The sequence below is a fragment of the Scyliorhinus torazame genome, chromosome 17 (genome assembly GCF_047496885.1).
Source record: "Scyliorhinus torazame isolate Kashiwa2021f chromosome 17, sScyTor2.1, whole genome shotgun sequence".
NCBI classification, from domain to species: Eukaryota; Metazoa; Chordata; class Chondrichthyes; order Carcharhiniformes; family Scyliorhinidae; genus Scyliorhinus; species Scyliorhinus torazame.
Genome location: NC_092723.1, coordinates 48,299,106 through 48,309,201, shown reverse-complemented (window position 1 = coordinate 48,309,201; position 10,096 = coordinate 48,299,106).

The window sequence follows — 10,096 nt, the reverse complement described above, 5'->3', positions numbered from 1 at the left end:
CAGTGTGAGCCGAGGTCACGGGGGGAAGCCGAGGTCGGCCAGAGTTTGCTGACTTCTGGGAGCAACATGGGGGGTGCAATTACGCTAGTTTGGGATCTAGCGGGGGGGGGGGCGGTTAACTGGGTTGCTGCTGCTGGGGAGAAGGGGGAGCTGGTGTGGGGGGGGGGGGGGGTGGTCGGGGCGGGGAGGCGCCGCTTGGGGGAGATATGGCTACGTGGGAACCGGGTGAGGAGCTGGATTGAAAAAGGAGATGGCTAGTCGTCAAGGGGGGGGGGGCGGTAAAGAGCCCCCCAACCCGGTTGATCACGTGGAATGTGAGAGGGCTGAACGGGCCGATTAAGATGGCACGGATACTCGCACACCTAAAGAAACTTAAGGCAGATGTGGTTATGTTTCAGGAGACACATCTGAGGCTGATAGACCAGGTTAGACTACGCAAAGGATGGGTGGGGCAGGTGTTTCATTCGGGGCTAGACGCAAAAAACAGGGGGGTGGCCATACTAGTGGGGAAGCGGGTAATGTTTGAGGCAAAGACTATAGTGGCGGATAGTGGGGGCAGATACGTGATGGTGAGTGGCAAATTGCAAGGGGAGGCGGTGGTATTAGTGAACGTGTATGCCCCGAACTGAGATGATGCCAACTTTATGAGGCGTATGCTAGGACGAATCCCGGACTTAGAAGTGGGGAAGTTGGTAATGGGTGGAGATTTTAATACGGTGCTGGACCCAGGGCTGGACAGATCGAGGTCCAGGGCCGGAAGGAGGCCGGCTGCAGCTAGGACTTTATGGAGCAGATGGGAGGAGTAGACCCCTGGAGATTTAGTAGACCTAGGAGGAAGGAGTTTTTTTTTTTCTCCTATGTCCACAAAGTTTATTCACGAATAGATTTTTTTGTTTTGGGAAGGGCACTGATCCCAAAGGTGACGGGGTGGAGTACACGGCTATAGCCATTTCGGATCATGCTCCACATTGGGTGGACCTGGAGATAGGGGAAGAAAAACAACAGCGTCCACCCTGGAGAATGGACATGGGATTATTGGCAGATGAGGGGGGGTGTTTAAGGGTGAGGGGTTGTATTGAAAGGTACTTGGAACTCAATGATAATGGGGAGGTACAGGTGGGAGTGGTCTGGGAGGCGCTGAAGGCAGTGGTTAGAGGGGAGCTGATATCTATTAGGGCACATAAAGGAAAGCAGGAGGGTAGGGAAAGGGAGCGGTTGTTGAAAGAACTTCTGAGGGTGGACAGACAATATGCGGAGGCACCGGCGGAGGGACTGTACAGGGAAAGGCAAAGGCTACATGTAGAATTTGACTTGTTGACTACGGGTAATGCAGAGGCACAATGGAGGAAGGCACAGGGTGTACAGTACGAATACGGGGAGAAGGCGAGCAGGTTGCTGGCTCACCAACTGAGGAAAAGGGGAGCAGCGAGGGAGATGGGGGGGGTGAGAGATGAGGAGGGAGAGATGGAGCGGGGAGCGGAGAGAGTGTTCAAGGCATTTTACGAAAGATTATATGAAGCTCAGCCCCCGGGTGCGAAGGAGAGAATGATGTGCTTTCTGGATCAGCTGGAATTTCCCAAGGTGGAGGAGGAAAGGGTGGGACTGGGAGCACAGATTGAGACGGAGGAAGTAGTGAAAGGGATTGGGAGCATGCAGGCGGGGAAGGCCCCGGGACCAGACGGATTCCCAGTTGAATTCTATAGGAAATATATGGACTTGCTGGCCCCGCTACTGATGAGAACCTTTAATGAGGCGAGGGAAAGGGGGCAGCTGCCCCCGACTATGTCAGAGGCAACGATATCGCTCCTCCTAAAGAAGGAAAAAGACCTGCTGCAATGCGGGTCTTACAGGCCCATTTCCCTCCTGAATGTGGATGCTAAGGTTCTGGCCAAGGTAATGGCAATGAGGATAGAGGATTGTGTCCCGGGGGTGGTTCATGAGGACCAAACTGGGTTTGTGAAGGGGAGACAGCTGAATACAAATATACGGAGGCTGCTAGGGGTAATGATGATGCCCCCACCAGAGGGGGAAGTGGAGATAGTGGTGGCGATGGATGCCGAGAAAGCATTTGATAGAGTGGAGTGGGATTATTTGTGGGTGGTGCTGAGGAGATTTGGTTTTGGGGATGGGTATATCAGGTGGGTACAGTTGCTGTATAGGGCCCCGATGGCGAGCGTGGTCACGAATGGACGGGGGTCTGACTATTTTCGGCTCCATAGAGGGACGAGGCAGGGATGTCCTCTGTCCCCGTTATTGTTTGCACTGGCGATTGAACCCCTGGCCATAGCATTGAGGGGTTCCAGGAAGTGGAGGGGAGTACTCAGGGGGGGAGAAGAACACCGGGTATCTCTGTATGCTGATGATTTGTTGCTATATGTGGCGGACCCGGCGGAGGGGATGCCAGAGATCATGCGGATACTTGGGGAGTTTGGGGATTTTTCAGGGTATAAACTGAACATGGGGAAAAGTGAGTTGTTTGTGGTGCATCCAGGGAAGCAGAGCAGAGAGATAGAGGATTTACCGTTGAGGGAGGTAACAAGGGACTTCTGGTACTTGGGGATCCAGATAGCCAAGAATTGGGGTACATTACACAGGCTTAATTTAACGTGGTTGGTGGAACAGATGGAGGAGGACTTTAAGAGATGGGACATGGTGTCCCTGTCATTGACAGGTAGGGTGCAGGCGGTTAAAATCGTGGTCCTCCCGAGATTCCTTTTTGTGTTTCAGTGCCTCCCGGTGGTGATCACGAAGGCTTTTCTCAAAAGAATCGAGAAGAGTATCATGAGTTTTGTGTGGGCTGGGAAGACCCCGAGAGTGAGGAGGAGATTCTTGCAGCGTAGTAGGGACAGGGGGGGGGGCTGGCACTACCGAGCCTAAGTGAGTACTACTGGGCCGCCAATGTTTCAATGGTGTGTAAGTGGATGGGAGAAGGGGAGGGAGCGGCGTGTAAGAGATTGGAGAGGGCGTCCTGCAGGGGGACTAGCCTGCAAGCAATGGTGATGGCGCCGTTGCCGTTCTCACCAAAGGAATACACAACAAGCCCGGTGGTGGTGGCTACATTGAAAGTTTGGGGGCAGTGGAGACGGCATAGAGGAAGGACGGGAGCTTCGGTGTGGTCCCCGATAAGAAACAATCATAGGTTCGTTCCGGGGAGAATGGGTGGGGGATTTGGAGCATGGCAAAGAGCTGGGGTAGTACAACTGAGAGATCTGTTTGTAGATGGGACGTTTGCGAGTCTGGGAGCTCTGACGGAAAAATATGGGTTGCCCCAAGGGAATGCATTTCAGTACATGCAATTGAGGGCTTTTGCGAGGCAACAGGTGAGGGAATTCCCGCAGCTCCCGACGCAGGAGGTGCACGATATAGTGATCTCAGAGACATGGGTGGGGGATGGTAAGGTGTCGGACATATACAGGGAAATGAGGGACGAGGAGGAGATCATGGTAGAAGAGCTGAAAGTGAAATGGGAAGAAGAACTGGGGGAGGAGATTGAGGAGGGGCTGTGGGCTGATGCCCTACGTAGGGTAAACTCATTGTCCTTGTGTGCCAGGCTAAGCCTGATACAATTTAAGGTGTTACACAGGGCGCATATGACTGGAGCACGGCTTAGTAAATTTTTGGGGGTAGAGGATAGGTGTGCGAGATGCTCGAGAGGCCCAGCGAATCACACCCACATGTTCTGGTCATGCCCGGCACTACAGGGGTTCTGGGTGGCGGTGGCAAAGGTCCTTTCGAAGGTGGTGGGGGTCCGGGTCGAACCAAGCTGGGGGTTGGCTATATTTGGGGTTGCAGAAGAGCCGGGAGTGTAGGAGACGAGAGAGGCTGACGTGTTGGCCTTTGCGTCCCTAGTAGCCCGGAGCAGGATATTGTTCATGTGGAAGGAAGCCAAACCCCTGGGTGTGGAGACCTGGATGAACGACATGGCAGGGTTTATAAAGTTAGAACGGGTTAAGTTCGTGTTAAGGGGTTCGGCTCAGGGGTTCACCAGGCGGTGGCAACCGTTCGTTGATTACCTCACAGAAAGATAGAGGGAATGGAAAAGAAGTAGACAACAGCAGCAACCCAGGGGGGAGAGGGGGGGGGGGGGGAAGGGGGGGAGGAATCGGACGGACTCTCAGAGATGTTACTGTATATGTATAATATGTATAGGTATTTGTTATAGGTAATTGTATATTGGATTGTTGGATTGTATTTTTGGAGAGTATTTATTTTGGACAAGGCAGTTGCCATTCAGCTTTGTTTTTGTTTTTGTTTATATATTATTTATTTATTTGTTTAAAACTGGCCACTGTTATTTATATTGCTTTATTGTTGTGTAAAAGAAACACTACGTACTGTTATGTTTGGCCAAAAATCTTGAATAAAATATATATATTTTTTAAACTAATCATGTATTAACATATCCAGAGATTACTACATCCCCTTTTTTTGTGTTACGTTTTTCTATAAACACGATAAAGAAAATTGTATGTAAAAAATTAAATATTCTGTCATACATAGTACATCATTTATGAATCAATCAGTCAAATGTGCATAAATTCAAATGACTCGGTTTTCTTCTTCGTCTAGTTGATCTTCTTAATTAATTTGGAGAAGTCGACACTTTAATGTTCTTCTGTTCACTTTCAACAGGTTTCATATTCACATGTTGACTTAAAGATTGATTTGAATTCAAAGTTGGAAAGGCAGATTGACGAATGTGCACTTTCAAAAGGTCACGCCTATTCCTTCTAATCAGTCCACCTTCTGCAGTTTTGATTATGTAGGGGCGTGGTGATATTTACCTAATAACTATAGCAATATCAGACCATCCTCCATCAGGATGTTTGATTCTAACCATGTCATCTGCTGTTAGAGGGATTCAGTGATTTTGCGTGCATGTCATAATAACTTTGTTGTTTTTCACGTTGCTGTTGAATTATTTTCAGCACACCCAGTTGATCTGGATCACCAATATGAATTTCCATTAGAGTTGTTCTTATTTCCCGATTGTACAACATTTGAGGTGGAGATAAACCTGAATTTAACGGAGCAGCGCTGTATGATAGTTAAGCCAAGTAAAAATCCGATTGTGAATCTCTTGCTTTGCTTAACAATTGCTTCACAATCTGGACACCTTTCTCCACTTCTCCATTTGATTTAGGAAAATGGGGACTTGAGGTAATGTGGTTGAAGTTATATGTTCTTCCATCCATTCGTAGCTTGCAAAGCACGGACCATTATCTGACATAGCAGTTTGTGGAATGCCATGTCTCACAAAAATTTCCTTACACGCTTTGATCACTGCTGTAGAGGTGAGATCAGGTAGTCTCATCACTTCCGGAGAGTAGGAATAATAATCAATGATAAGAACATAGGCCGGGATTCTCCGATCCGGCGCCGGCTTCCCCATTCTCCAGCCCCTTTTTTTGGGTGCCCGCGGAATCGTCGCCACGCCAGTCGGGGGGCGTTGACAGCGGCCCTCCCGGCGATCCTCCAGGCCCCAATGGGCCGAGTGGCCGATGAGTTTGGCCGAGTCCCGCTGGCGTGGATTACTCACCTCCCACACGGCGGGACCTGGAAGGTTAGTGTGCGGGGGCTGTCCTGGAGGAGGGGCGGGGGAATCCAACCCTGGGGGGGTGGCCCCCACGGTGGCCTGGTCTGCAATCGGGTCCTACCGATCAGCGGGGGGGCTGGTTCCGTGGGGGCCTACTTTACTCCAGGCCGGGCCCCTGTAAGGCTCTGTCATATTGCCCAGGCGCCGGAGCGGAGAAGGGAACCCCCGCTTATGCGTGGAAATACGCTAGCCGTTCCGCGCATGCGCGGAATCACGCCGGCCGTTCCACGCATACGTGAACTCGCGCCGGCTGTTCCGCGCCGGCTGGAGCTGCTGGGACCACTCCGGTGCCAACCTAGCCCCCTAGAGGGGGGAGAATTCCTCACTTTCAGGGGCCGTTGATGATGGAGTCGTTGGCGCCGGTTTTCACGCCGGCGTGGGGACATAGCCCCATTTTTTGAGAATCCCACCCATAGTCTTTTCCACTTGTATGGAACAAGTCAATGCCTACTTTCACCCATGGCGATGTAGCAATGTCATGTGTTATAGTGTTTCTTTACTTTGTGCCGGTTGATGCCATTGACATGTCGAACACAACATTATCATCTCTGCGATGTCTTTGTTATTCCCTGGACACAGCTTGTCCAGCTCTTCTTTTACACTTCTTGATGTCGAAATGTCTTTCATGAATTTTGCTGAGCATTTCTGACTTGAAATTTGATGGAATGACAATTCTGTAATTTCTTAATAGTATGCCATCTACCACAGTAAGTTCTGCTTGAATACTTTGATACTGAGGACAGTGTCCTTTTGGCCACCCATGCAGTAGATGATTCATAACTCTAAGCAAGGTTACATCTTTTTGTGTTTCCTCAGGTATCTGCTTCAACTATTTATCTCATGCAGGAAGTGTTCCTCTATATAACTGCAGTTGAGCTTCCCTGTCATTGATGGATTCAAATGGTAGATTCTCAGTATTTATAGATCTTGAAAATGTCTCTGCAATTATGAGATCTTTGCCAGGAGTATAGATTAATGTAATATCATACCTCCTCAACTTCATCATCATTCTCTGTAATCTTGTGTCATATCATTCAGGCTTTTCTCTATGAAATTTACTAGAGGTCGATGATTAGTCTCAACTATGAACTGAGGTAGACCATACACATAGTCATAAAGCTTAGTGATGCCTGTTATTAGTCCTAGACATTCTTTTTCTATTTGCACATACCTGCACTCTGTGGGGTCATCGCTCTAGAAGCGTATGTTCCAGGAATCCAATTTGTCTGGTTGGCTTGCTGAAGTAAGACTACACTGCACCAATTCCATCTTGACTTGCATCTGTTGGGATTTTTGTGGATTTGTTTGGATCAAAGACATTTAAACTTGGAGCTTTTATTAATTGCTATTTGAGCTCCAGCCATTCTGCATGGTGGTGTGGAGTCCACTCGAACTCAGTATTCTTTCTAATCAAATTTCGTAAAACAACAGTTCTTGAAGATAATGTGGAGATGAATTTGCAGAGGAAATTTACGAATCCAAGAAATCTAAGTACAGCTTTCTTGTCTTTTGGTTGCTGCATTTTCTGTCTGTCTGATATATTTTCTTCATCCGGTCTGACACCTTTAGCTGAAATGGTATCACCTAAAAATTTCAACGGCGAGGTAGCAAACGTGCATTTAGATTGGTTCAATTTTAAATCATATTGATGTATTCGGTGAAATACGTTCCTTAGCCTTGCAATATGCTCTTCCTCAGTAGTTGACCATATAATAATGTTGTCCACATAGACTCGAACACCATCTATGCTTTCCGTCATCTGCTCCATAATTCGGTGAAAAATATCTGAGGCGGAGATGATCCCGAAGGGCATTCTATTAAAACAGTACCTTCCAAAAGGCGTGTTGAATGTACAGAGTAGCTTGCTAGAGTCATCGAGCTGCATCTGCCAAAAACCTTGTGATGTGTCTAACGTTGTAAAAATGCGTGCGTTTGACATTTCGGAAGTCATTTCTTCTCATTTGGGAATAGGGTAATGTTCCCTACGTATGTTTTTATTTAGATCTTTGGGATTCATACAAATTCTAAGATCTCCTGAAGGTTTTTTGACACAAACCAATAAGCTGACCCAGTCAGTTGGTTGTGTGACTTTGGAAATTATGCCTTGAGATTGTAATCTCAATGCTTTTTTTGTGTTGTACTGGGATAAATTGCTGTTGATTTACACTGAGAAGCGAAATGGTTACGTTTTGAGCACTTTAAACACCGTTTCCCCGGGGCAGGACAATTCATCTTTAAGTGGGCGTTATCACATCTGTCGCACGTCATGGTGTCGTCTCTCTGGCTCATGAGTGACGTTCGCGCATGCGCAGACTTCTTCTGTTGAGTCTCGCATTTCTGAACAAACGGCGCATGTCCTGAGTTGGAATGTGCGCACGCAAGGTAGCTCGCATCCCGAATGTGCTTCTTTGCTGTCTGTGACACCATTTTAAAAAAAAATCTTTTTATTGCCATTTTCAGTCTGTTGCCATCTGGCTGGCTCAGCCTACAATCCTCCCTATTCCCTCCCCTCCAGCACCTCTCTCCTTGACCCTCACCTTCCTTCCCCCCCTTTTTGACTGCTGTTCCCCATTTTTTATTGCTGGGTTTTGCTACCTCACCTTGCTCCGTCCGCATCTATCCTCCAACTCCGGGAAGAACCTGCTCATTCGGGTTCTGGTTGATACACCATCACTAATAGACAACGAGTGTTAAACGTAACTGAGGTTTTAATACACTAAACAGCAAGCCTCCTGCCTCTGGACCCGAACTGGGTTGGAGGCGGAGACTTGCTCCCTTTATACAGAAGCCTGAAGGGCGGAGCCACAGGCGGAGCCAGCCTGGACCAGCCCAGGAATGTACAATTCAGCACAGTGACTATAAGACAATAACATGGTTTACCACATTCACCCCCTGTTTAAAAAAGGTCCAGCGGGGGTGAAGTGGTCTTAAAGGTCCAGTCAGTCGGGGCCTTGACCTTCTGCTGTGACCGCCTCAGTCCCGGCTGTAGTGTGGAGCCTGCAGTAGCCAAATCCCGAAGGGAGACCATGTCCTGCCTCCCGTCTTGGTGTGTCACGTAGGCATATTGGGGGTTTGCATGGAGCAGCAGGACCTTCTCGACGAGGGGGTCGGTTTTATGGCTCTTCGCATGCTTGCGGAGAAGGACGGGCCCTGGGACTGTCAGCCAGGACGGAAGCGAGACCCCGGAGGTGGACTTCCTGGGGAAGGCAAACATCCGCTCATGAGGAGTCTCGTTAGTGGCCGTACATAGAAGCGACTGGATGGAGTGGAGCGCATCGGGGAGGACCTCCTGTCAGCGGGAGACTGGGAGACCTTTCAACCGTAGGGCCAGGAGGACGGCCTTCCAGACTGACGTGTTCTCCCTCTCCACCTGTCCGTTTCCCCGGGGGTTATAGCTGGTCGTCCTGCTGGAGGCGATGCCTTTGCTGAGCAGGAACTGACGCAACTCGTCTCTCATAAAGGAGGAGCCCCGATCACTGTGGATGTAGGGAACCGGAACAGGGTGAAAAGGCTGTGCAGGGCCTTGATAACGGAGGCAGAGGTCATGTCAGAGCAGGGGATGGCGAAGGGGAATCTGGAGTACTCATCAACGATGTTGAGGAAGTACACGTTAAGGTCAGTGGAGGGGAGGGGCCCTTTGAAGTGCATGCTGAGGCATTCAAAAGGGCGCGAGGCCTTTACCAGATGTGCTCTGTCTGGCCGATAGAAGTGCGGTTTGCACTCCGCGCAGACCTGGCAGTCCCTGGTCACGGACCTGACCTCCTCGATGGAGTAGGGCAGGTTGCGAGCCTTGATAAAGTGGAATAAGCGGGTGACCCCCGGGTGACAGAGGTCATTATGGAGAGTATGGAGTCGGTCCACTTGCGCGCTGGCACATGTACCGTGGGATAGGGCATCTGGGGGCTCATTGAGTTTCCAGGGTCGATACAAGATGTCATAGCTGTAGGTGGAGAGCTCGATCCTCCACCTCAGAATCTTGTCATTTTTAATCTTGCCCTGCTGTGTGTTATTGAACATGAAGGCAACCGACCATTTGTCAGTGAGGAGAGTGAATCGCCTGCCGGCCAGGTAATGCCTCCAATGTCTCACAGCTTCTACTATGGCTTGGGCTTCCTTTTCGATGGGGGAGTGTTGAATTTCGGAGGCATGGAGGGTATGGGAGAAGAAAGCCACGGGCCTGCCCACCTGGTTGAGTGTAGCGGCCAGAGCAAAATGCAACGCATCGCTCTCCACTTGGAAAGGGATGGACTCGTCCACAGCGTGCCTCGCGGCTTCGGCAATGTCAGTTTTGGTGCGATCGAAGGCCAGTTGGGCCTCAGTCGTCAGGGGAAACGTGGTTGACTTGATCAGTGGGCGGGCCTTCTCCGCGTAGTTGGGGACCCACTGGGAATAGTAAGAGAAGAATCCCAGGCATCTCTTCAGGGCCTTGGGGCAGCGGGGGAGGGGGGGTTCCAGGAGGGGGCGCATGCGGTCGGGGTCGGGCCCCAGGACTCCGTGTTC